Source organism: Bufo gargarizans, chromosome 4, assembly GCF_014858855.1.
Source record: "Bufo gargarizans isolate SCDJY-AF-19 chromosome 4, ASM1485885v1, whole genome shotgun sequence".
In the NCBI taxonomy this organism is placed as follows: domain Eukaryota; kingdom Metazoa; phylum Chordata; class Amphibia; order Anura; family Bufonidae; genus Bufo; species Bufo gargarizans.
Genome location: NC_058083.1, coordinates 98594272 through 98619683, shown reverse-complemented (window position 1 = coordinate 98619683; position 25412 = coordinate 98594272). Strand labels below are relative to the sequence as shown.

General features: G+C 44.7%; 1 long non-coding RNA gene across 2 annotated transcripts in view; it reads left to right on the top strand.

The window, feature by feature from the left end:
- The window catches only part of LOC122935863, a 56996-nt gene extending 32612 nt beyond the window's left edge, over positions 1-24384 (top strand). For both annotated transcript variants that reach the window (XR_006388844.1, XR_006388843.1), the window contains exons 2-3: positions 22202-22372; positions 23032-24384. This is a non-coding gene — a long non-coding RNA (uncharacterized LOC122935863). The remainder of the gene's footprint in view (positions 1-22201; positions 22373-23031) is intronic.
- Positions 24385-25412: the final 1028 nt, after the last annotated feature.

Here is a 25412-nt window from a genome sequence, read left to right as displayed (position 1 = left end):
AATCTTTGTCTTCAGGTCATTTGAGAGTTGTTTTGAGACCCCCATGTTGCTACTCTTCAGAGAAAATTAAAAGAGGAGGGAAACTTACAATTGACCCCCTTAAATACTCTTATTCATAATTGGATTCACCTGTGTATGTAGGTCAGGGGTCACTGAGCTTACCAAGCCAATTTGAGTTCTAATAATTAGTTCTAAAGGTTTTGGAATCAATAAAATGACAACAGTGCCCAAATTTATGCACCTGCCCAATTTTGTTTAAACAATTATAGCACACTTTCTGTAAATCCAATAAACTTCATTTCACTTCTCAAATATCACTGTGTGTGTCTCCTATATGATATATTTACCTGACATTTTTTATCGTAACAACCGATTTATACAGGAAAATCATGACGATCAACAAGGTTGCCCAAACTTTTGCATCCCACTGTATATATATATATATATATATTTATATATATATACAGTATATATATATATATACACAGTATATATAAACACTTAATTATACAGAGGTTACAGAGGTAGGGTCATGGACTCACGGGTCTCAGCCAGGGCAGCAGGGTTCTTCTTATATCCTGTAAGGGAGCAGTAGCAGCCGGGTACGAACACTATCACGCTGCCGCCGCCCTTACCTCACTAGGCGCGCGGGCCAGGCAAGCAGCTCAGGCTCTTCCTTCCAACTTTGCCGCCGGCCGCCCAGACGGGACCACTCCCTTTCCTGACTGCGTGCGCCTGCAAGCACGGCTCTTCTGCCTCCGCCCACCTATGTGAACCGCTGGACTGTAGGACAAGTATTGTAAGCGGCGGCGGCGGCTGTGGCTTAAAAGGGAAATTAAATTCAGTGGGAGACTCCTGGGGGGGGGGGGGTTTGCCCCGTTGCCCCCCCCCCCCCCCTGGATCCGCCACTGATAGGGGCTGTGTACAGAGAAAAGAGGAGAGGACCTAGAACTGAACCCTGAGGAACCCCAACAGCAAGAGGGAGAGGAGGGGAGGCAGAGCCATCAAATGACACACTAATAGAGCAACCAGAGAGACAGGAAGAGAACCAAGAGAGAGCAGTGCCATTAAATAGGTTGTCTCACTTCAGGAAATGGCATTTATCATGTAGACAAAGTTAATACAAGGCACTTACTAATGTATTATGATTGTCCTTATTGCCTCCTTTGCTGGCTTCATTAACTTTTCCATCATTCCACATTGTACACTGCTCCTTTCCAGGGGTTACGACCACCCTGCAGTCCAGCAGCAGTGGCCGTGCTTGCACACTATAGGAAAAAGTGACAGCCTGTGCACACTCCCATGGTGTGAAGCAAGCCAGCAGGAGGCAATATGGACAATCACAATACATTAGTAAGTGCCATGTATTAACCTTGTCTACATGATAAATGTTATTTGATGAATTGAGAGAACCCTTTTAAGGCCAATAGATTGGAGCATGGTGAGGAGGGGATGGTGGTCTACAGTGCCAACTGCTGCAGTTCAGAGATCTAGAGTAGTCACCACTGTACTTAGCTGTTAGAAGGTCATTTGTCACTTTGGTAACGATGGAAAACAGATCTTTACTGAGTAGTTGATGAGAGTTGCAATACAAATAGCAACAATTGGTATAGTCTTAAGATATATCACAGAGCTTATTTCTCTCTATTGACTGTCAATGGGCATCGGCAATTATGGTAGTGGTAGTCCCTGAGTCCGACTCTAAACACAGTTTGCAAGATAACCACAGGTGTGCTATTCTGTACTTTTTAACTCCTACTGAAATTCCCAGGCTGAGGGGTGTAGAATTTAGATCCAGATAGCTGGTAAGTAACAAAGTGGGGCAGGTACCGGAGGAAATTAACCCTTTCCACAGCAGTAGTGGCAAGTATTTTGCCATAAACAACCAGTACCTTACTGACATTATCTTGCATGGCCGTAATTGTTCTTAACCTTCTAATATGGCTGGTATTTTTGCTTCAGGGATACTGTGATGATAAAGTATCTTCCCTGGCAGCTGTAGCATCAGTGATGAAGGTTCCCTGAACTGTGGCCTAGTTTGCAGGAGCTTGTATATGCAGGTCTTCTCTGTAGCTCTGCTCTGCTAAGACTAACCCCAGGTGAGCTAACCCAACTAACTAACCCAGGGTGAGCTAACTCTATCACCCTGGTAACCTAACCACGTATACCAATTAGTTAACCATTTGGTGTCCATACATTGGTATTAGGCATACACAGTGCATAAAGAAATATGTGCTTTGACAGGAATTCACAACATTTACTCGGCAATGTTAAATTACCCCTTTTAGCAATAATTAACCATTTGCAGTGGTGCTCTTCAGAACTGCACACTGAACGCACACATTCTCAATGGAATACATTTATATTAGTGCAGTATATTCACATTGTAAGTATGTGGCGCACTCATAGAAGACCTGTCACCACAAAATGCAGTGCAATCTGCAGCCAGCATGTTATAGAGAAGGTGGAGTTGAGCAGATTGAGATATAGTCTTGTGGGAAAAGATTCAGCAAAACGTGTATTTTATACACTAATTGACAAAAAATAATGCTCCAAGAAGGAGTTGTTGGAATCGTATGAAACTTAGTATGTGTGAAAGTAATGATGATATGTGTAACTGATTACATTATTAGCTTGAAAGTAAAAGGCTATAAGTCTAACTGAAAGGAAGCTCTAGGACCCTGTTGGGCCACCTCTAGCCTGGATACAAGATGAGATTGGGTTGGGCATGGAGGCATACGGGTTCAGTATGGTATTCTGTGGCACGTTTGCCCACAGATGTTGTAGTTGGGCCTATAGAGACTGCATATTGGTACATTACCAAAGCTGGCATCTCAGCTGGTCCCATAAATGCTTGACTGGCAATGAATCTGGCAACCAGACAGGCAAAGAAAGTGTTAGGAAACCCTTGCTGTCCATAGGTGAGCATAATCCTGCTGAAATATGCAGGTTGAAAGCCCTTCCATGAGGGGCTGCACATGTCTGCAGGCTGCTAGTGTCCATCATATCACTAGTAGGGGTGACCAACTGTCGTATGCAATGGCTCCCCAGATCATCCCACCAGCAGTTGGGGTAGTGTGTCCCTCCACACTAAAAGCAGGATTGAAGCAGCGTGCTATTTGGTGAACTCCATGAAAGTGTCATTTGCTTCAAAAGTTCTCCAAAAAGTAAAAACAAATCAGCACTATTAATTCTTGTTTTAAATTAGATTTAAAAATGTGTCATCCATATTCTTCTTTATTACATTATGATTTGGCAAAAAAAATTAGATGCTTCAGTAGAGAACAGATTGTATCCTGTTATATAACTAGGACATACATACTGTATGTACAAAGGCTATTTCCTAAAAAATTTCAACATGTAAGGGAGTAAAGACAGGATCATGTCTGGTCTTATGACGTATGCATGGCTACCCACTGTAGAATGATGGGAGAAAACAGACACAGATGAAACTTATAAAAAAAAGCAGTTTACTGGTCTCATGTGGGGAAACACGCTTAGTGGTTACAACAGTCTCTTAATAAGGGCAGAGGCTTAGTCAAATGTAATAGATATGTTAAATATACAGTTGTGGCCAAAAGTTTTGAGAATTACATAAATATTTGAAATTGGAAAAGTTGCTGCTTAAGTTTTTATAATAGCAATTTGCATATACTCCAGAATGTTATGAAGAGTGGTCAGATGAATTGCATAGTCCCTCTTTGCCATGAAAATTAACTTAATCCCCCACTGCACTTCATTGCTGTCATTAAAGGACCTGCTGAGATCATTTCAGTAATCGTCTTGCTAACTCCGGTGAGAATGTTGACGAGCACAAGGCTGGAGATCATTATGTCAGGCTGATTGGGTTAAAATGGCAGACTTGACCTGTTAAAAGGAGGGTGATGCTTGAAATCATTGTTCTTCCATTGTTAACCATGGTGACCTGCAAAGAAACGCGTGCAGCCATCATTGCGTCGCATAAAAATGGCTTCACAGGCAAGGATATTGTGGCTACTAAGATTGCACCTCAATCAACAATTTATAGGATCATCAAGAACTTTAAGGAAAGAGGTTCAATTCTTGTTAAGAAGGCTTCAGGGCATCCAAGAAAGTCCAGCAAGCGCCAGGATCTTCTCCTAAAGAGGATTCAGCTGCAGGATCGGAGTGCCACCAGTGCAGAGTTTGCTCAGGAATGGCAGCAGGCAGGTGTGAGCGCATCTGCACGCACAGTGAGGCAAAGACTTTTGGAAGATGGCCTGGTCAAGAAGGGCAGCAAAGAAGCCACTTCTCTCCAAAAAAAACCCATCAGGGACAGATTGATCTTCTGCAGAAAATTTGGTGAATGGACTACTGAGGACTGGGGCAAAGTCATATTCTCCGATAAAGCCTCTTTCCGATTGTTTGGGGCATCAGGAAAAAGGCTTGTCCGGAGAAGAAAAGGTGAGAACTACCATCAGTCCTGTGTCATGCCAACAATAAAGCATCCTGAGACCATTCATGTGTGGGGTTGCTTCTCATCCAAGGGAGTGGGCTCACTCACAATTTTGCCCAAAAACACAGCCATGAATAAAGAATGGTACCAAAACACCCTCCAACAGCAACTTCTTCCAACAATCCAACAACAGTTTGGTGAAGAACAATGCATTTTCCAGCACGATGGAGCACCGTGCCATAAGGCAAAAGTGATAACTAAATGGCTCGGGGACCAAAACGTTGACATTTTGGGTCCATGGCCTGGAAACTCCCCAGATCTTAATCCCATTGAGAACTTGTGGTCAATCCTCAAGAGGCGGGTGGACAAACAAAACCCACTAATTCTAACAAACTCCAAGAAGTGATTATGAAAGAATGGGTTGCTATCAGTCAGGAATTGGCCCAGAAGTTGATTGAGAGCATGCCCAGTCAAATTGCAGAGGTCCTGAAAAAGAAGGGCCAACACTGCAAATACTGACTCTTTGCTGTTTATGAGAATGGGGGACTCATGTCACACATGCACATTATTGCTCCACTCACCTGATGGAGAAAGTAGAGTACCACTTTGCGGTCCTGATCTGCCTTGTCCACGGGCCTCTAGCTGTTCAGAGTGAGGGATATAGTAAATGTAAGTTGACTACTCCTGCTCAAAGATACCCCTCTCCATGGTACTGCTTAGTAGTTCTGTGACCTTATCTATGACCCCAGGTGTGGCACACATGACTGATATCACACCTCCATTTGCTAGCTGACTAAATGCAGGAGTATGGCTGGATCTGTGCCCATCAGCAGCTTATTCTCAGCACACACTATCTGCCTGCCTAGTATTGACATGAGGTCTTCAGGGCACTGCTATTTTTAATCTCACAGATATTTGTTCTCACTTTGGCACTAAGACCTGGTAAATAACATTGTGTATACAGATACTGTATTTATATATACATTTATATCACAGTGCAATCTCACCTGCAATATCCAACGCATTCTGCAATTTGACTCGCCAATATACATCTGTCCATGGTCTGTGCAAAGCCATACTTTCTTTTCAGATCTTGGTATAGGTGGCTCAACTCAAGGATTCATTTTGAAAAGGAAATGCTCTGTAACACAAATGAAATTAATAAACAAAAGTATTTACCACTTTACCCAGTATTATTGCTACATGATGTTTTGTGCAGACCAGTCAATACATCATTGTTGCTTTATTTGAAAGCAAATGAATATAAGTGCTTTAGGTTATTCAAGCTTGTTCTATACAACAGCTCTTCTAAACAATTTTTTTTTTATCTTGATGACTATACGATGAGGTTAGCAAGATAATTATTCATATTTTGGAGTGAAATATAGAACATGGCATATTTAAAGGGAACCTGTCACCTCCCAAAACCATTCCAAGCCACCATCAGTACCTGCGTGTAGCCAGCAGTGTGTTTCTGATGATGCCTTTCTTCCTGAAGGCCGATGCAGCAAAAGTACTTTGTGCCTATGATACCGGCTGACCTGTTACATGTGCGCTTGACAGACAGCTCGAAGGCATCTGTATTGGTCCCATGTGCATATGTGATCGCATTGCTGAGAAAAATGATGTTTTAATATATGCAAATGATCCTTCAAGGTCTCATTGTCTGTCATATTACCGATACAATGGAGCAGCAGAGCGGTCATGGTCATTTCATCAGTCCAAATCAAGCTTGCCATTCTTCCCTTCTCCTTGAGTCAGGCTCAAACTAAACTGTTCTGGCAGGCTGTTTCAGTAGACGAACAGCCTGCTGGAGTTCATCATATCTGTGTCACGGCTGTGTCATAGAAACATAGAAACATAGAATGTGTCGGCAGATAAGAACCATTTGGCCCATCTAGTCTGCCCAATATATCTGAATCCTATGAATAGTCCCTGGCCCTATCTTATATGAAGGATAGCCTTATGCCTATCCCATGCATGCTTAAACTCCTTCACTGTATTTGCCGCTACCACTTCTGCAGGAAGGCTATTCCATGCATCCACTACTCTCTCAGTAAAGTAATACTTCCTTATATTACTTTTAAACCTTTGCCCCTCTAATTTAAAACTGTGTCCTCTTGTGGTAGTTTTTCTTCTTTTAAATATGCTCTCCTCCTTTACCGAGTTGATTCCCTTTATGTATTTAAAAGTTTCTATCATATCCCCTCGGTCTCTTCTTTCTTCCAAGCTATACATGTTAAGGTCCTTTAATCTTTCCTGGTAAGTTTTATCCTGCAATCCATGGACCAGTTTAGTAGCTCTTCTCTGAACTCTCTCTAGAGTATCTATATCCTTCTGGAGATATGGCCTCCAGTACTGCGCACAATACTCCAAGTGAGGTCTTACCAGTGTTCTGTACAGCGGCATAAGCACTTCACTCTTTCTACTGCTTATACCTCTCCCTATACACCCAAGCATTCTGCTGGCATTTCGTGCTGCTTTATTACATTGTCTTCCCACCTTTAAGTCTTCTGAAATAATTACTCCTAAATCCCTTTCCTCAGATACTGAGGTCAGGACTGTGTCAAATATTCTATATTCTGCCCTTGGGTTTTTACGCCCCAGGTGCATTATCTTGCACTTATCCACATTAAATTTCAGTTGCCAGAGTTCTGACCATTCTTCTAGTTTTCCTAAATCCTTTTCCATTTGGCGTTTCCCTCCAGGAACATCAACCCTGTTACATATCTTTGTGTCATCAGCAAAAAGACAAACCTTACCATCGAGGCCTTTTGCAATATCACTTATGAAGATATTAAACAAAATTGGTCCCAGTACAGATCCCTGTGGAATCCCACTGGTAACATGACCTTGTTTTGAATGTTCTCCATTGACTACAACCCTCTGTTGTCTGTCACTCAGCCACTGCCTAATCCACTCAACAATATGGGAGTCCATGCTCAATGACTGCAGTTTATTGATAAGTCTTCTATGTGGGACAGTGTCAAAAGCCTTACTAAAATCTAGATATGCGATGTCTACTGCACCTCCACCGTCTATTATTTTAGTCACCCAGTCAAAAAAATCTATAAGATTTGTTTGACATGATCTCCCTGAAGTAAACCCATGCTGTTTTTCATCTTGCAATCCATGGGATTTTAGATGTTCCACAATCCTATCCTTTAATAGGGTTTCCATTAATTTGCCTACTATTGATGTCAGACTCACTGGTCTATAGTTGCTCGATTCCTCCTTACTACCTTTCTTGTGAATGGGCACGACATTTGCCAATTTCCAATCTTCCGGGACGACTCCTGTTACTAATGATTGGTTAAATAAATCTGTTAACGGTTTTGCCAGCTCACCACTAAGCTCTTTTAATAATTTTGGGTGTATCTCATCAGGCCCCTGTGACTTATTTGTCTTCACTTTAGACAGCAAACTTAGAACATCTTCCTCTGTAAAGACACATGCATCAAACGATTTAATAGTCATCCTTTCTAGTGGAGGTCCTTCTCCTTCTTTTTCTTTTGTAAAAACCGTTTTGTTTCCGTTGTTATCCAACATCATTTTAGTGCATACATTAATATATATATAAACATATAAATACAATGTAACAACATTCACTTTGCGGAAGGATCCTAGAAGGCAACCCAAGCAAGCTGAGATCTTCACTCCACACATCTATTCCTTACCCTCGGCCGCACTCACCGACCCAAGGGCACCAAATCCTCCAAAATCAATATATTCCTCTACCCCTGTAGGCCTTTTAGCCCAACAGGAGCCCCCAGCTTTCAGCTTACCAAACCACATAAGATGCACGTTCCAACGTGTCATGCACCTATTAAACATAGAATTGCCTTCGAGGACCCCCCGTTGACCTGCCATCGACGCACATAGGAGATGTACATCACCACCCCCCAACAGGATCCTGGCCCGACGTCCTCTCACCTGGCTGTCCCTGGGGCATCCTCCCAGCAGCCACCGACCTCACCGTTGCTCCTCTCAGCGACGACCCAGCCGATGACCTGGATGTTGAAGGACATGCGCCGTCTGCATCATCCATCCGACCCTCGATCTCCCACGCCTCCTGACTGACTTCTCCTTCCTCTAACGACTGATCCGCCACGAAACCCCCGCTAAACTCCATTTGGCATGGCTGCAATGTCGACAAATCCCTGCATGCAGGCCCACCACCAAGTGGCCGCCGTCCCCGTTCCCCTCCAGACTCAGGTCCGACTAGCCCCAGCTCCCCGGCCTGACCACCGTGAGCCGCAACCTGACCCCTCATAGTTAAATCGTCCAACAGCTGCACTGGGGGCGGAGCCAAGTCTAGGCTCCCAGCCAGCGCATCACTCCGCAGACCTCTGCCTGGCACCGAGGATTGACCAGCAGGTGGCGACATCCCACCCAAATCCCGCCGATGCTGCGTCCCAGAAGACAGCCGCCGGCCTGTCGACACTGACCGCGACGCCGCCCGCAGCATCCTGGAAGCTCCGCCTGCAGCCAGGCCCCTACCGGAGGTAAGTGAGGCCGCATCCACCCGTCCTCCCTCGTCACCACTACCGCCAGTTGCCTGCTCAGACCGCGACGCCGCCCGCTGCATCCTAGAGGATCTGCCCGCAGCAAGGGCCCCCACTGCAAGTAAGTGAGGCCGCATCCACCCGTCCACCCCCATTACCACCACCGCCGGTCGCCTGCTCCCTACCGCCCTGGCCGCCAGCTCGCTCCATGCCCTGACTCGCCGCACCACTGCGTGCCTCCTCCCCCCCACCGGGAAGGAGATACCAACCGGACACTACCCCTAACCTCACCTGCAAGCGCGCGACGCGGCGCAGGATTCCTCCCGCTGCCCCGGCTGGCAGAAACACTTGCCACCCCAGCCGGCGGCAGCAGAGGGTTCCCAGGGGGGCTCCTTAGACGCCGCACCCGAGGGGTCGCCTCCGGGCTCAACCGTTCAGGCGGCACGGATCTCCTGGCCCTCACTCTCCCTACCGAAGCTGCCGGAGGCACACTAGGAGCCCCCACAGCAGCCTGTAAACTACTTAACAGCCAGTCAGAACCATGCTGTTCTGCCGCTGCCCGCACAGCCACCAACAATTCTTCCAACGACGCCATAATCCCTGCACTAGCCTGAACTCCACCACCCAACTCGCCAGAAACACTAACGGACACTGGTGCTGCCCCGACCTCTACCCCAAAATATAAACAGCCCGCAAAACTGCCGCACCGCCCCCCGAACCTCCCATACAACATTTCACCCCCACCCCCACCAACTTAACCCTATCCTGGTCTAAAAACTATCCCATTCAGTCAATTCTCACTGCGCTACATCTGCACCTTGCACCGTTGTCATGCCTCTCATACATCAGCATAGTATTAACCTTGCTTCAAAATTCCTTCACCCTTGGGGGACACGATTGAATCCAATGAAGAGCAATTAGCTTCCTGGCTACATACAATAACATCCCAATTGCAATCCTACCCACTGCACTAACCTGCACCCACCTCAGCCATATATTCCAAAACACATACTTTAGGCTCACGAGGAATCCGTATTTAAAAGACTCTCTGAATTATTTCCAATATACTCGTCCAAAACTCATCCAATCTTGTCCTATGGGTGGATGTTTAACTCTGAATGGACGTTCTGGAACGTCCATTCAGAAATCGCAGCTGCACGCTAATCGTGCAGCTGCCGAGTGGGGGGCCCGCTGTCAGTGACAGCAGGGCAACCTAGAGAGAAGGCAGGGACAGTTCCCAGGTGTCCCTGCCTTCTAGATCGCTGCAGACACAGCGCTTACCGAGCGATGTGTATAGAGATCAGGAAGCGCTATGCGCTTTCTGTCCCTGCTGTCGGGTCTTTCACAGACCTCGATCAGCCCTGCAATAACAAATATGTCTATTTTATTTATTTTTTCCTATTTTTAATATTTTTTTATTTACTACTTAATTTGAGATTTTTTTTTTTTTTTCACCTTACATCACAAAAAGTGTAATACCAAGCGATCAAAAAATCATATGAACCCTAAAATAGTACTAATCAAACTGTCATCTCATATCGAAAAAAATTAGCCCCTACATAAGACAGTTCTAAAAAAAAAACTAAAAGAAAAACTATTGTTTTCAGAATTTAGAGACACTGAAAAAAAAAAAAATTCTAAAATCTTTTGTTATGTAAATCTGAAACATATTCATTGGTATTGTCACGTCCGTAACAACCTGCTCTATAAAAATAGCACATAATCTAACTTGTCAAATGAGCATTGTAAATAACAAAAAATAAAAACGGTGCCAATTTTTTGTTACCTTGCCTCGCAAAAAGTGTAATATAGAGCAACAAAAAAATCATCTGTACCCTAAAATAGTACCAACAGAACTGTCACCTTATCTTGTAGTTTCCAAAAGAAGGTCACTTTTTTGGGAGTTTCTACTCTAGGGGTGCATCTTGAAATGTGACATGGTGTAAAAAAAACTGTCCAGCTAAATCTGCCTTCCATAAACCACATGGCGTTCCTTTCCTTCTGCGCCCTGCCGTGTTCCCGTACAGCAGTTTACGACCACAAATGGGTGTTTCTGTAAATTACAGAATCAGGGCAATAAATATTCAGTTTTGTTTGGCTGTTAACCCTTGCTTTGTTAGCGAAAATAAATTATTAAAATAGAAAATCTGCCCAAAAAATGAAATTCTGAAATTTCATCTCCATTTTCCATTAATTCTTGTGGAACACCTAAAGGGTTAACAACGTTTGTAAAATAAGTTTTGAACACCTTGAGGGGTGTAGTTTCTAAAATGGGTAAAATCATTTATGGGTGGTTTCTATTGTGTAAGCCTCACAAAGTGACTACAGACCTGAAGTGGGTTTTGGAAATTTTCTGAAATATTTCAAGATGTGCTTCTAAACTTCTAAGCCTTCTAACGTCCCCAAAAAATAAAATGACATTCACAAAATGGGAATGTAAAGTAATAACTATTTTTGGAGGTATTACTATTATAAAAGTAGAGAAATGGAAATTTGCTAATTTTTCAAAATTTTAGGTAAATTTGGTATATCTTCGGGGGTTCCTCTACATCTACCAGCCACATAGATACATACCTCTATGGGGTTTAAATAGAACCCATCCGCGCCTCTCTTGTTCGGACCGCCCTGCGATCGTCCACGCCGGCGTCTGATGTCGCGCGCATGCGCCGTGCGAAAATACGTCAGAGGCCGGCGCCGGCATCACGTGATAGCGGCGGCCATTCACAGTCCTGGAGAGGCGGAGCGGAGGGAGGGTTGCCTGGGTGATCAAATCAACAGATAGGCAGCCGTGTGGAGCGCTTCCTGGTGGATGCGTCCATAGCAACGCTGTGACACAGAATCACAGCCAGATAAACTGATATTTCCTGCAGGGTTCTAGCGACCAGGGCTGACCGCATTAACTGCTGCATGGTGCATTATTAGTATTAGTTCACCTGCGAATCGCACCCTACGAGCTTACCATTCCTGGATATAAAAATTTCCAGGAATAACAGGGGTGAACTCGACACCTCAATCTTCAGGAAGGCTAGCTCCACTAATTCCCTCCTGAGGTGGGAGAGTAACCATCCGCTCCCGCTCAGGAGGGGGATCCCTAGGGGCCAATATCTGCGTCTCAGACGCAACTGTTCAGATAAACATGACTTTGTCATACAGGCAGCTGACCTAAGGAGGAGGTTCCTGTCGAGGGGGTACCCCGATCATGTCTTGAGGTCCGAGTATCAGACAGCGCTAGCCCGCCCAAGATCCTCCCTACTTACTCCGAATCAGTCTTCTACCCCTCAGGCGAAAACTCTGAGAATCATCACAAACTTTGATAGAGGGTCCAAACAAGTCAAGCACATCGTACAACGTCACTGGGAGGTCCTCAAAATGGACCCTGACTTGAAAGATGTGCTTGGTGATCAACCGCAAATCACTTATAGAAGGGGGCCCAATTTGCGCGACAAACTGGTACACAGTCAGTATGCACCCAACCGTGCCAACTCTACCTGGTTGCGGTCCAAGGTTGTGGGCAGCCACAGATGTTGTAACTGTGTAGCATGCAAATTTATACAGACTTCAAAAACCTTTGTAAGCCATGTGACAGGGAAACAATACTCCATCCCACATTTCATTAACTAAGTCCAGAGGGATTGTATACCGTATTCAGTGTGAATGTGGGTGGAGTATATAGGGAAGACGATACGGGAATTCAGGAGGAGGATAGGGGAACATCTGGGGGATATCTCCCACAAACGGGACACCCCATTATCCAAACATGTACACACCACCCATAATGGCACTGCGTCTTTGAAATTTATGGGCATTGATCTGGTGAAATCTCCCCCCAGAGGGGGTGACTGGGACAAGCTCCTCCTCCAGCGCGAATCGCGCTGGATTTTCTGCCTAAAAACCTCGGCACCGTGCGGTCTAAATGAAAGACTAGATTACGGGTGCTTTATCGAATGAACTGTCAGGATGGACCCATATTAAACATCCAGGTCCCCTTAAAACTGATCCCCTTCCTTCCTCCCCCTACTAATAATGCACCATGCAGCAGTTAATGCGGTCAGCCCTGGTCGCTAGAACCCTGCAGGAAATATCAGTTTATCTGGCTGTGATTCTGTGTCACAGCGTTGCTATGGACGCATCCACCAGGAAGCGCTCCACACGGCTGCCTATCTGTTGATTTGATCACCCAGGCAACCCTCCCTCCGCTCCGCCTCTCCAGGACTGTGAATGGCCGCCGCTATCACGTGATGCCGGCGCCGGCCTCTGACGTATTTTCGCACGGCGTATGCGCGCAACGTCAGACGCCGGCGTGGACGATCGCAGGGCGGTCCGAACAAGAGAGGCGCGGATGGGTTCTATTTAAACCCCATAGAGGTATGTATCTATGTGGCTGGTAGATGTAGAGGAACCCCCGAAGTTAGAGGGACATCACCTTTAGTGAGGACCACCGTATCCCACACACCGACGAGCAGAGGAACATTTATCCTCTGGCAGTTTGGCACTCCAACACCAGGGGTGTCAACTTTTTGGCCCTTATTGTTTATAAGAGAGCCTTACTTACTCCCCCCTTTTTCTTATTGCTTGACTACATGGTCCCTTTGTGACCTGTGGTCGCATATGGTATATGCTTCTTTTTTCTGTGTACCAGCTTCCCCTGAGGAGTCGACACGACAGAAACGTGCCACGTCGGGAGGTCTGAAGAATTTGCATTTTAATAGCGCTAGTGGTCAGGTCCATAACTAGGGACAGGTATCCAGACGGGGCGCCCTGATTAGGGCGTACTCCGTGTAGATAGGCAGTATGGGAGCAGTCCCCTTCCCCCCTATGTAAGGGTGAGATAGGGCATTATACCACGACTACTCCTTACAACCTGCCAATACGAGATACCGTCCGGTCCAGGCAACAAGCAAAGCCAGACTGATCCTAGCCACCTGGTTGGTCGGGTAAGACTGCTAGCGTCCACACAGGCGCAGCAGGTTTATTTCATTTACCTTCGCTCTACCAGCGGTGGGGTACCTAATCGGACCCCTTATATGTATGTATGTCATGTTGATGCATCCCTTGGTGTATTTTAATGTATACTCTATAAAAGTTATATTTTAATAAGGATATTTCCCCACATCTTCTTGTGGTGGGCCCTTACGCACATTGAATCTTGAAATATCAGTGAGGCCTGGTTAACTATTAGCCTCATCCAATTATTATTACTGTATTGCAGCTGCGGCACGGAGCGCACAGCGTCATAGCAACCAATGACGTTGTGCGCTCCTGCTCTCAGCAGGATGCCAGGCCGGGATACCACGGACCGCTCACGTCCGTGTTCCACGGTCGTGTGCATTCGGCCTAACTCTGAGCATGAGGTTCTAGATGTATATAAAGACGTCCTCCTGTACCCTTGAGGATCTACTAGCTCTGTAATGCAATTCGACACCTGTTGTGCTTTGGAAATGACTGATAATAAATGTCCCACTCTTTCTCCTTCTACAAAAAGGCATTGCTTAAACTCTTGGGAACACAGGGCGTACAGGTACGCCCTGATGTCCTAGTACTTAAGGACACAGGGCGTACAGGTACGTCCTGTGTATTTCCGATCACTGCCGCGCGGCGGGCGGTGATCGGAACAGAGTGCCTGCTGAAATCATTCAGCAGGCACTGCGTGACAATGGGGGTCCTGTGACCCCCCATATCAGCGATCGCAGCAAACTGCAGGTCAATTTAGACCTGTGGTATGCTGCGTTTTCAGGTTATTCGGGTCTCTGGTGACCCGATAACCCGGAATAGGATTGTGATCGGTGGTGTGATAATACACCACCAATCACCATCCTTAGATCCTGAGAGGTGATGGTGACATCACCTCTCAGGATCGCTTCCGATTGGCTGGACATCTAGTGATGATGACGATGAGCCCCCAAGGTGGCGGAGACGCGCCAGGCGGAGCAAGGGGACCCCCATGCCAGGGACCTTATGGCCCACACTAGTACGAACAGCTCTGGGGCTCGTACTAGTTTTCTGGACCACCAGATAAGTCCACCTGAGCTCCCTACCGGTGAACTTGCATGGTGTACCCCAGAGGATTTTGAGCCCGTGATTCCTGATATTGTTGGCCAACCAGGAATCCAGATTCCCACAGTGGGCTTCACTGAATATTTTTGTTTTTTTTCAGTGACCACTTTGTGAATCTGATGGTGGAGCAAACAAATTTGTTCGCCCAACAGTTCATTGCTCAACACCCGGGCTCCTTTTTGGCTAGGTCCGGTGGCTGGACTCCGGTCAGTGCAGCCGAGATGAGGACGTTTTGGGGCCTCGTGCTGCACATGGGCCTAGTCAAAAAACCCAGTGTTAGGCAGTACTGGAGTGGGGACGTCCTCTACCAGACCCCACTCTACTGTATGGCCATGATACGTTCCCGTTTTGAGGCCATCCGGAAATGCCTGCATTATGCAGATAATGCAGCATGTCCCCCCCCCCCCCTGAGGTGATCCTGCCTATGACCCCCTGTACAAAATTAGGCCGGTCATCGATTACTTCGGGGCCAAATTTTTGGAGGCCTATGTACCTGGAAAGGAGGTCGCTGTTGATGAGTCTCTCATTGCTTTCAGGGGAGACTCATTTTCCGCCAGTATGTTCCCTCTAAGCGGGCGAGGTACTCTCACAAGTTTTGTGTGTATGGAGGGGCGAGATTCCCGTATTGAACCCCCAGAATGTCCCCCCACTCTGGGTGTTAGCGGGAAACTTGTGTGGGATAACTTTTATACTAGTATCCCCCTGTTCCAGTTCCTTGCCGCCACATCCACGTCCGCTTATGGGATCGTACGGAAAAAACAACGTGGCCTCCCTACCCCCCCCCCCACCCCTCCAGGTACCTATCCCCAGGGGTGAGACCCGTGTCCTTACCAGTGGAAACCTGTTGCTGGTCAGATATAATGACAAGAGGGATGTGCTTGGACTGTACACAATTCACGGTAACGGCATTACCTCTGTCCCTGTGCGAGGTACCGCGGCAACGTATCGTGAACTACAATCGGTATATGGGAGGAGTTGATCTCTCTGATCAAGTCCTCAAGCCATATAACGCCATGCGCCATGCGCAAAACCCGGCATGGTACAAAAAAGTTGCGGTCTACTTGGTACAGGTTGCCTTGTACAACTCTTTTGTGCTGTCCCAGAGCGCTGGCAACACAGGGAAATTCCTGCAGTTCTATGAGGCAGTCCTCAAGGCCCTGATCTTTTCTGACCGGGAAAAAGCAGGCCGAAGTACCTTCGGGAACTGGAGGCGCCCGGATTGTCCCTGGCCAACACTTTCCAGGTGTGGTCCCCCATACTGGAAAGAAGGGACAGTCCCCAAAAAAGTGCAGAGTGTGTCGCAGGAGGGGGATATGGAAGGACACCACCACTCAGTATGACACGTGCCCCGATCATCCGGGCCTCTGCGTTGACGGTTGCTTCAGGGAGTGCCACACTTCCATGGAGTACTAAATTTATAATCCCCTTTCCCAATTTTAATTCTATTTGGCCACAGACAATCGCTCAGAAAAAAATAAAATAGAATGGCTTTTTTTACACCGTTGTATTTTATTTTTTTGACTGTGTTCATCTGAGGGGTTAGGTCATGTGTTATTTTTATAGAGCAGATTCTTACGGATGCAGAAATACCTAATATGTCTATTTTTATTTATTTATTTAGGTTTTACAGTATAATATCCTTTTTTAAACAAAAAGAAAACATTTTAGTATCTCCATAGTCTGAGAGTCAGTTATTTTTTACTTTTTAGTCAATTGTCTTAAATAGGGGCTCATTTTTTGCGGGATGAGAGGACGGTTTTATTGGCACTATTTTGGGGTGCATAAGACTTTTTGATCGCTTGCTATTGAACTTTTTATGATGTAAGGTAACAAAAAAATTGTTTTTTTTGGCACCTTACATCACAAAAAGTGTAATAGCAAGCAATCAAAAAGTCATATGCACCCCAAAATAGTGTCAATAAAACCGTCTTCTCATCCCGCAAAAAATGAGCCCCTACTTAATTTCAAGATTTGCTTCTAAACTCCTAAGCCTTGTAACATCCCTAAAAAATAAAATGGTATTCCCATGATCCAAACATGAAGTAGACATATGGGGAATGTAAATTAATAACAATTTTTGGAGGTATTACTATGTATTATAGAAGTAGAGAAATTGAAACTTGGAAATTTGCTAATTTTTCTAATTTTTGGTAAATTTGGTATATTTTTAACTACATTTTGCCAGTGTCATGAAGTACAACATGTGACAAAAAAACTACCTCAGAATGGCCTGGATAAGTAAATGCGTTTTAAAAAGTTATTCAAACATAAAGTGACATTGGTCAGATTTGCAAGAATTGGCCTGGTCCTTAAGGTGAAAATGAGCCCGGTCCTTAAGGGGTTAAAGAATAATCTTTTCCTGTCCGCCACTTGAAGCATGTGTCATCTCATACATTGCCAGTACCGAGGGAGCTAAAACATATGCTGCTTGTGCTTCCTTAACCATCTTGTGCATACGAGTATCCGCCTCCTTTGATTTGGATTTTTGCCTACAAATAGATTTAATTAATATCCCCTTTTCATAGCTTTTCATAGCATCCCATGTCATGTGCATTAAAAAGAAAATATTCCCGCAGTGCTGCCTTAACGTCTTTGATATCTTCCAAGACCTGCAACCAAAAAGCGTTACATCTCCACATCATAGGTCGCAGCCTAGTACCTACAGACAGGGAAAGTTACACCTTCAGGGGAGAATGATCCGATAAAGATCAGGGTGAGTAAGCCAAAAATTGTATCAATGGATACATACTATTATTAGCTAGGGACAGATCAATTCTTGATAGGGAAGAGTAAGTGGAACGACTACATGTGTATTTACGCTCTGCCGGGTGCTGTAACCTCCAAACATCCAACAGCCCTGCTTCTGTAATTAAATTATTTAGAGATGAAGTCTTCCAGATTCGGTGACCCTACATCTATCTAAGTTCTCGTCAGGTACATTATTAAAGTCCCTACTAAAATCCAGGGAGTCCCTGCATATAGGGCCAAGAAATCCAGTATTAGTCTTAAAGGAACTACTGAAAAAGGAGGGGGAACATAAACCACTACCAAAATCATACGCACACCATCCAGAATACAATACAGACAAATGAATCTCCCTTCAGGGTCAACATGTTCTCTAATACATTTATAACAGACATTCCTATGTATTAAAATGCTTACTCCTCTGGTATGGGAGGAGAACACCGAATGCACCAAGTGACTCACCCATGACTTCCCCACAGTGTGTAATGTCTGTTTGGTCAAATGAGTCTCCTGTAGGCAGTAAATAGCAGGGTGGAACCTCGACAAGTATGTAAATATACTTTGGCTTTTCGTTGCATTGGCCATTCCCCTCACGTTTCAACTTATTATCTTAGTCATGTGAGTCATTATTGATTAAAATCCAGTAATTCTGTGCCATAAGCACTGCAAACCATCTGTTAAGGTCGTCGATTGACCCTTGTGAACCTACCAATGCTGGAGTTTATCCCCCCCCCCAACCCTGCATCCCAATAATAAAACTGTAAACAATGTGCCCTGTAATAGACCATATAGTCTACCCAACCTGGGCTGAACCACCCTCCTTTGCCCAACGTATTCTGCAACATGGCGCAGCCCTATGATTTAAACTGCATGGACTAGAGTCTCTTAATAAGGTCCCACAAGTTACTCACACTACTGCGCCAAAGCTGCAGTAGGTACCTTTTCAACTTAATATTGAGTCCCTTTTGGGTCAGTACTTCCAGCAACAGTATTGACCCCACTCCTGCGAACTGGAAGATAATAAACTGAAAAGAAAATGAGGGAGGGGCAATAAGAAAAGCACCTCAAACACCCCTCCAGGGGAGAAAAAAACATGTTAGAATATTAGATCAACAAGTCCTCCCGACTTGTCTTCAGTTGCTTTTCATGTAGATCTAACCAATTTAGTGCTTCCTCCGGATCCTCAAAAAATGTGTGTTCCCCATAGCTGCTACTCTCAATTTTCCCGGGAATAGCATGGAATAAGATATCTAAAGGATCCACAATCTCCGTTTAATGTCCAGAAAGCGTGCCCTTTTCTTCTGGACTTCAGAAGAGAAGTCCGGATAAAGCGATAATTGGAAACCATTAATGGATAAGTCTGGGTGATCTCGTGCTTGTCTCAGTATAGTGTCCCTGCCCTTGTAATGAAGAATTTTAGCTAAAATTGGATGTGACGGTCTCCCAGGTGGAAATGGTCTAGTGGGGACTCTATGTGCCTGTTCCACAGCATATAGGGGTGAAAGTCTCTTGTCTTGAAACTTTTGAGATATCCCTTTTTCTATGTAATCAGTGGCATTGGCACCTTCCACTTTCTCAGGAACACCAACAATTGTGATGTTATTCTCCAAGTTGTCTGTCTTGGCAAACAAAGCATCTATATCTCGAGCTGTCGTCTTGGCCGCCATTTTGAGAGGCCCTGTTACATCTTCTAGGTCTGACACTCTTTTTTCCACTTCAGTGGTTCTTTAAGCAATTTTATGTAGGTCATTTGGGCAGATGAGGTTTAACACTGACAAATGTAAGGTTATGCACATGGGAAGGAATAATGCAAATCCCCCGTACATACTACATGGTAAAACACTTGGTAACACTGACATGGAAAAGGACCTAGGAATTTTAATAAACAGCAAACTAAGCAGTACAAACCAGTGTCAGGCAGCTGCTGCCAAGGCCAATAAGATAATAGGTTGCATCAAAAGGGGCATAGATGTCCGTGATGAGAACATAGTCCTGCCACTTTACAAATCACTAGTCAGACCACACATGGAGTACTGTGTACGGTTCTGGGCTTCTGTGAACAAGGCAGACATAGCAGAGCTGGAGAGGGTACAGAGGAGGGCAACTAAAGTAATAACTGGAATGGGGCAACTACAGTACCCTGAAAGATTATCAACATTAGGGTTATTCACTTAAAAAAAAAGACGACTGAGGGGAGATCTAATTACTATGTATAAATATATCAGGTGACAGTACAGAGATCTCTCCCATCATCTATTTATCCCCAGGACTGTGACTGTGATGAGGGGACACCCTCTGCGTCTGGAGGAAAGAAGGTTTGTACACAAACATAGAAATGGATTCTTTACGGTAAGAGCAGTGAGATTATGGAACTCTCTGTCTAAGGAGGTGCTGATGGTGAGTATAATAAAAGAATTCAAGAGGGGCTTGGATGAATTTCTGGAGTGTAATACTATTATAATAATAATATTATAGGCTATAGCTACTAGAGAAGGGTCGTTGATCCAGGGAGTTATTCTGTTTGCCTGATTGGAGTCGGGAAGGAATTATTTCCCCCTTAAGTGGGGAAAATTGGCTTCTACCTCACAGTTTTTTTTTTTTTGCCTTCCTCTGGATCAACTTGCAAGATAACAGGCCGAACTGGATGGACAAATGTCTCTTTTTCTTATAAAGGATAAATCTTCCCTTAAGCTCCCCACTTGCAGGGATAATGATTTAAGAGTGATATTGCAGTTTGCAGCCGCCATCATGACATCTTTCAAGGTTCCTTGACAGAGGAGTTATGTCGATCCCCAGCCACCTTTATTTGTTTACTAGTTGGCAGCCTTCCTGAGGACTCATTATCATGCCCATCATCATCTGTGGACTTCTCTCCCTCTTCGGACGAGGAATCATGCGCTATATTCTCCCTGTGCAACTCTTTGTCTCCCTCCGTTGTGCAGGCATACTTGCAGAGCTGCACTGCTATGCCGCGGCTCCTACTATCTTGTGGGTCCTCCCCTTCTTCCTCTCCCACGCCATGTGGAAGAAAGGCTCCCATTCAGGTCTAGGCGTTGGTTTTCCATTCCTGGGCATATTTCTATCTCCTGGTTGATGGTATCTTGATCCCCACTGAATGGTGCGTCTCTCATGCCGGTCCAGAGTGCGTACAACAGGTACTCAGGGTGTATAGACAGGATTTTGTCAGGAGCGCTCTCACATGCGACTCACACCATGCCGCGCCAGGGCCCCTACTGCCCCTTATATTTTAGTTCCTTCCCTGTCTGGTGCTGGAGGGGTTAACTTCCTGGCTGGGTGTGACCACTTGGTGTTTATATTGCCTGTGGCTGGCAGGATGGAGTCAGTTGTCCTCCAGCCTTTGTTGGGGCTGGAGCTTTGCTCATGTTCGGCTTATTCCATCTGCCCATTGCTCAAGGGCCACCTTGTGGAACATCAAGGTCTCAGCAATGGCTCACCTATGTCTTCCCGGTGTCTCCTTCCCTTCTCTACCCTACTTTTTGTGTGGTGTCGTTTGTAGGGGTAGGTGTTATGTCTGGTTGTTGTTACATATCTGGAGGTGTTTGTTGTCCAGCATGTTTGCTAGACATTGTCCTGTCTATTGGTGTGTCCTCCGTAAGGGGGTAACAGGGTTCCCGGGAGGGGGAACTACAAGTCTGTATGAAGCTCTGCCTGGGGCCGCCATGCGTCCTGTTTGCATGGGGGTCCAGGCAGTAACTGGTGTGCTGGGGGTGGTTGTTTGTACTGTGTCCTGTATTGTGTGTGGTCACCTGCGGCAGGTAAGTGTGTTTTGTGTGCTTACCTGCCGATCCAGTAGCTGTATACGGTCTTTACTTTCTCCCTGGCATTTAGGCCGGTTGAGTCTCCTGTGCTTCTGTGTATTGGAAGAACAGGTCATCTCAACCCTTTCCCTATTTTTGAGGGATTATCAGGGCGACTGGGTATGAGCCCTCCTACCATCCAGGTCCGCTCATATGGGTAGGAGTTAGGGCGAGGGTTAGGGAAGCAATAAGAGGTGACCTGCTCCCTTATCCCAGCCTCTGGCCTAGTTGCTTCTCAGTCTGCCATACATAATATGGTGGGCGGTTTCCCCCACTCCCCACCGTGACAATCCGACATAGCCAGATACTACCTTTGCCATTTGGAGCCCATTGACTATAATGGGACCCAGCAGGGAACTGGCCAGACAAAAACTGCTACTTGTGCTAATGCCAGAAACAGGTTGGATCATTGGATCCCCGCTGGATCCCATTATAGTCAATGGAACAATGGACTCCGACAGGCTGTTCCAGTAGAGTTTAGCTCTAGTGTGAAACTAGCCTTACTCCCTTTTTAGTACACACTGCTAGACGTAGAGCCAAAGCTGTTGTAATCAGAGGACCTAAACTAGCTAGTTCTCTGTAAAACAGACAAACAGCTTACATCTCCCTGTTTTGTAATAATCAACTTATTTTAGCTATCTCTCCCTTTCTCTCTGTTTATGCAGGTGACATTAGCATGGAGAAAGTAAAGGGGTGCATTAATTCCAGTCTTGTCATACTCTGCCCCATGAATGGAGTTTGTAGCCTGCAAGAGAATGAAGCTACCAAACAGGATAGAGAAATTTTAAATTCTTGCTCAGAAACTTGAAGTTACAGACCAAGGTGAATGTCTGGAGGTACGCTATAATTGATTACTCTCCTATTATTTCCATGTTTCTTCCTCTTGGGCCCCTTTCACACGAGCGAGTTTTCCACGCGGGTGCAATGCGTGACGTGAACTCATAGCACCCGCACTGAATCCTGACCCATTCATTTCAATGGGGCTGTGTACATGAGCGTTGTTTTTCACGCATCAGTTCTGGGTTGCGTGAAAATCGCAGCCTGTTCTATATTCTGCGTTTTTCACGCAGCCCTGGCCCCATAGAAGTGAATGGGGCTGCTTGAAAAACACATTGCATCCGCAAGCAAGTGTTTTTTACTGATGGTTGCTAAGAGATGTTGTTTGTAAACCTTCAGTTTTTTATCACACGCGTGAAAAACGCATTAAAATGCATTGCACCCGTGCGGAAAAAAATGAACAACTGCACGCAATCGCAGACAAAAGTGACTGAACTTGCTTGCAAAATAGTGCGAGTTTCACTGAACGCATCCGGAGCCAGTCCGTCATGCTCGTGTGAAAGAGGCCTTATAATGGACATATGAATAAAACCTGAGAACTGGTTAGATAGTTAATAGGTACACTCATTCATTAAATATGTCTTTCAATTAAAGAGTAACATAATTGTCAGTATAGTTCATTTAATAAGAAGAGATACACATCTGTTTTGTTTTGTAGAGCTGAATATATAATCTTTATATCATGAATACGACCAATGACTCCAGCTCCAGTCAAATTTTGCAGACCGTCAAAGCGTCCTTCTACCTGATGGACTTCCTCATCTGCTCCGTATTCACCATCTTGATTACACAAACTGTGTGGAAAGACAGTGTCCTGAAAAAGGAAGTGCGATACTTCTTCTTGTGCCACCACTTGATGTATTTGACGTTTTTCTTTTGTCTAGGAACTGTATTTAGTTATTTTCGAGCTTTCCAGGTCAATGCCCCAGTCCTTGTTTGCTGGTCAATTTTTGCAGTGCAGATAATAATTGGAAGAGCAGTGCTATTGACTCTTGTCTTAATGGCTTTGAACACTTGCATAGCTGTTTGCTGGCCTCTTAAATATTTAACATTTGCTCATACTGTAAAATATAAACTAATTGTTTGTTTATGGATTATTGCCTTTCTGGACCCTACAGTGTCAGTTGTCTATGAAGGTATAATGAGAGGCCACCAGTATATTGTTCAACTGGATTCAACTTGCCCTACTACTTTATCAAGCACATCGTCAAGAATAGCTGGAGTAGCTTTCATCATTATATTAGTAATACTTATCACAGGATCCTACATTATTATGTTCAGAGAAGGAAAACGAGCTGGGCATTTTACAAAATCCAACCACCAAGCAAGAAGAACCATCTTGATTCATGGACTACAGGTTGCTCTACACATCATTCCAACACTGATGAACATTTGGATAGGTGGTATTCCACATTATATAATTTTCGATTTGACTAATTTTATTATTTTCTCTTTAGCTCAGTGTCTTAGCCCTGTGATATATGGACTGAGAGGTAAAGAACTGAGACACAAGGTTATGAAAAGACCATTTTGCTGTGGACCAATTGACAAATACTGTTCTGGAAGTTTTGAAAATTAACACAACACACAGAACTGAAGTCTAAAGGAAAATTATACTGTACAGTATATATGTATTTCATAGTGCAATAGAACCGGTATGACAGGTACAGAACCTTCCATTAACACCGATGTCTGATCATATCCCTAGTTTAATTCATTGTACAGTTCTAAACTGAGAATTGTGGCACTCTAAAATGTATTGTTTGAGTGATAACAATATTGGAGGTCAGTTACAAAAGAAAACCAAATGCAGAGCAAATCTGGATGTTTTCATGTCTTCAGTGATTTTCTATACTTTGGGGTTGCTTTCACATATGGAAGCAGGGCAGAAAACTAGACAGATGAAGAAGAAAAAACTTTATTATAGAAGTCCAACCTTCATAGAAACACTAACATAACCATTCATAATGTCTAATCAAGACAAACCCTTTACATATTTCCTGCAAAGGCATATATACAGTCATGTGAAAAAATTAGGACACCCTTTGAAAGCATGTGGTTTTTTGTAACATTTTTAATAAAAGGTTATTTCATCTCCGTTTCAACAATACAGAGAGATTAAAGTAATCCAACTAAACAAAGAAAACTGAAGAAAAGTCTTTTCAAGATCTTCTGTAAATGTCATTCTACAAAAATGCCTATTCTAACTGAGGAAAAAGATAGGACACCCTCACATGTATTCCCTCTTAAATTGGCTCAGATCTCACACAGGTATATCACACCAGGTGCACATAATTAGTAGATCGTTACTCTGCATGTTGAATGAGGCTTGCCCTATTTAAACCTCAGACATTTAGTTTGGTGTGCTCCTGACTGTTGAAGTGAGAGTGAGCACCATGGTGAGAGCAAAAGAGCTGTCAGAGGACTTCAGAAAAAAGATTGTAGCAGCCTATGAGTCTGGGAAGGGATTTAAAAAGATCTCAAAAGATTTTGAAATCAGCCATTCCACTGTCCGGAAGATAGTCTACAAGTGGAGGGCTTTCAAAACAACTGCCAACATGCCCAGGACTGGTCGCCCCAGCAAGTTCACCCCAAGAGCAGACCGCAAGATGCTAAAAGAGGTCTCCAAAAACCCTAAAGTGTCATCTCGAGAACTACAGCAGGCTCTGGCTACTGTTGATGTAGAAGTACATGCCTCTACAATCAGAAAGAGACTGTACAAGTTTAACTTGCATGGGAGGTGTGCAAGGAGGAAACCTTTGCTTTCCAAGAGAAACATCGAGGCCAGACTGACATTTGCCAGAGATAAAGTTGACAAAGACCAGGACTTCTGGAATAATGTTCTTTGGACAGATGAGTCCAAAATTGAATTATTTGGACACAACAGCAGAGGACATGTTTGGCGTAAACCAAACACAGCATTCCAAGAAAAGAACCTCATACCAACTGTGAAGCATGGAGGTGGAAGTGTCATGGTTTGGGGCTGCTTTGCTGCAGCAGGACCTGGTCAGCTCACCATCATAGAATCCACGATGAATT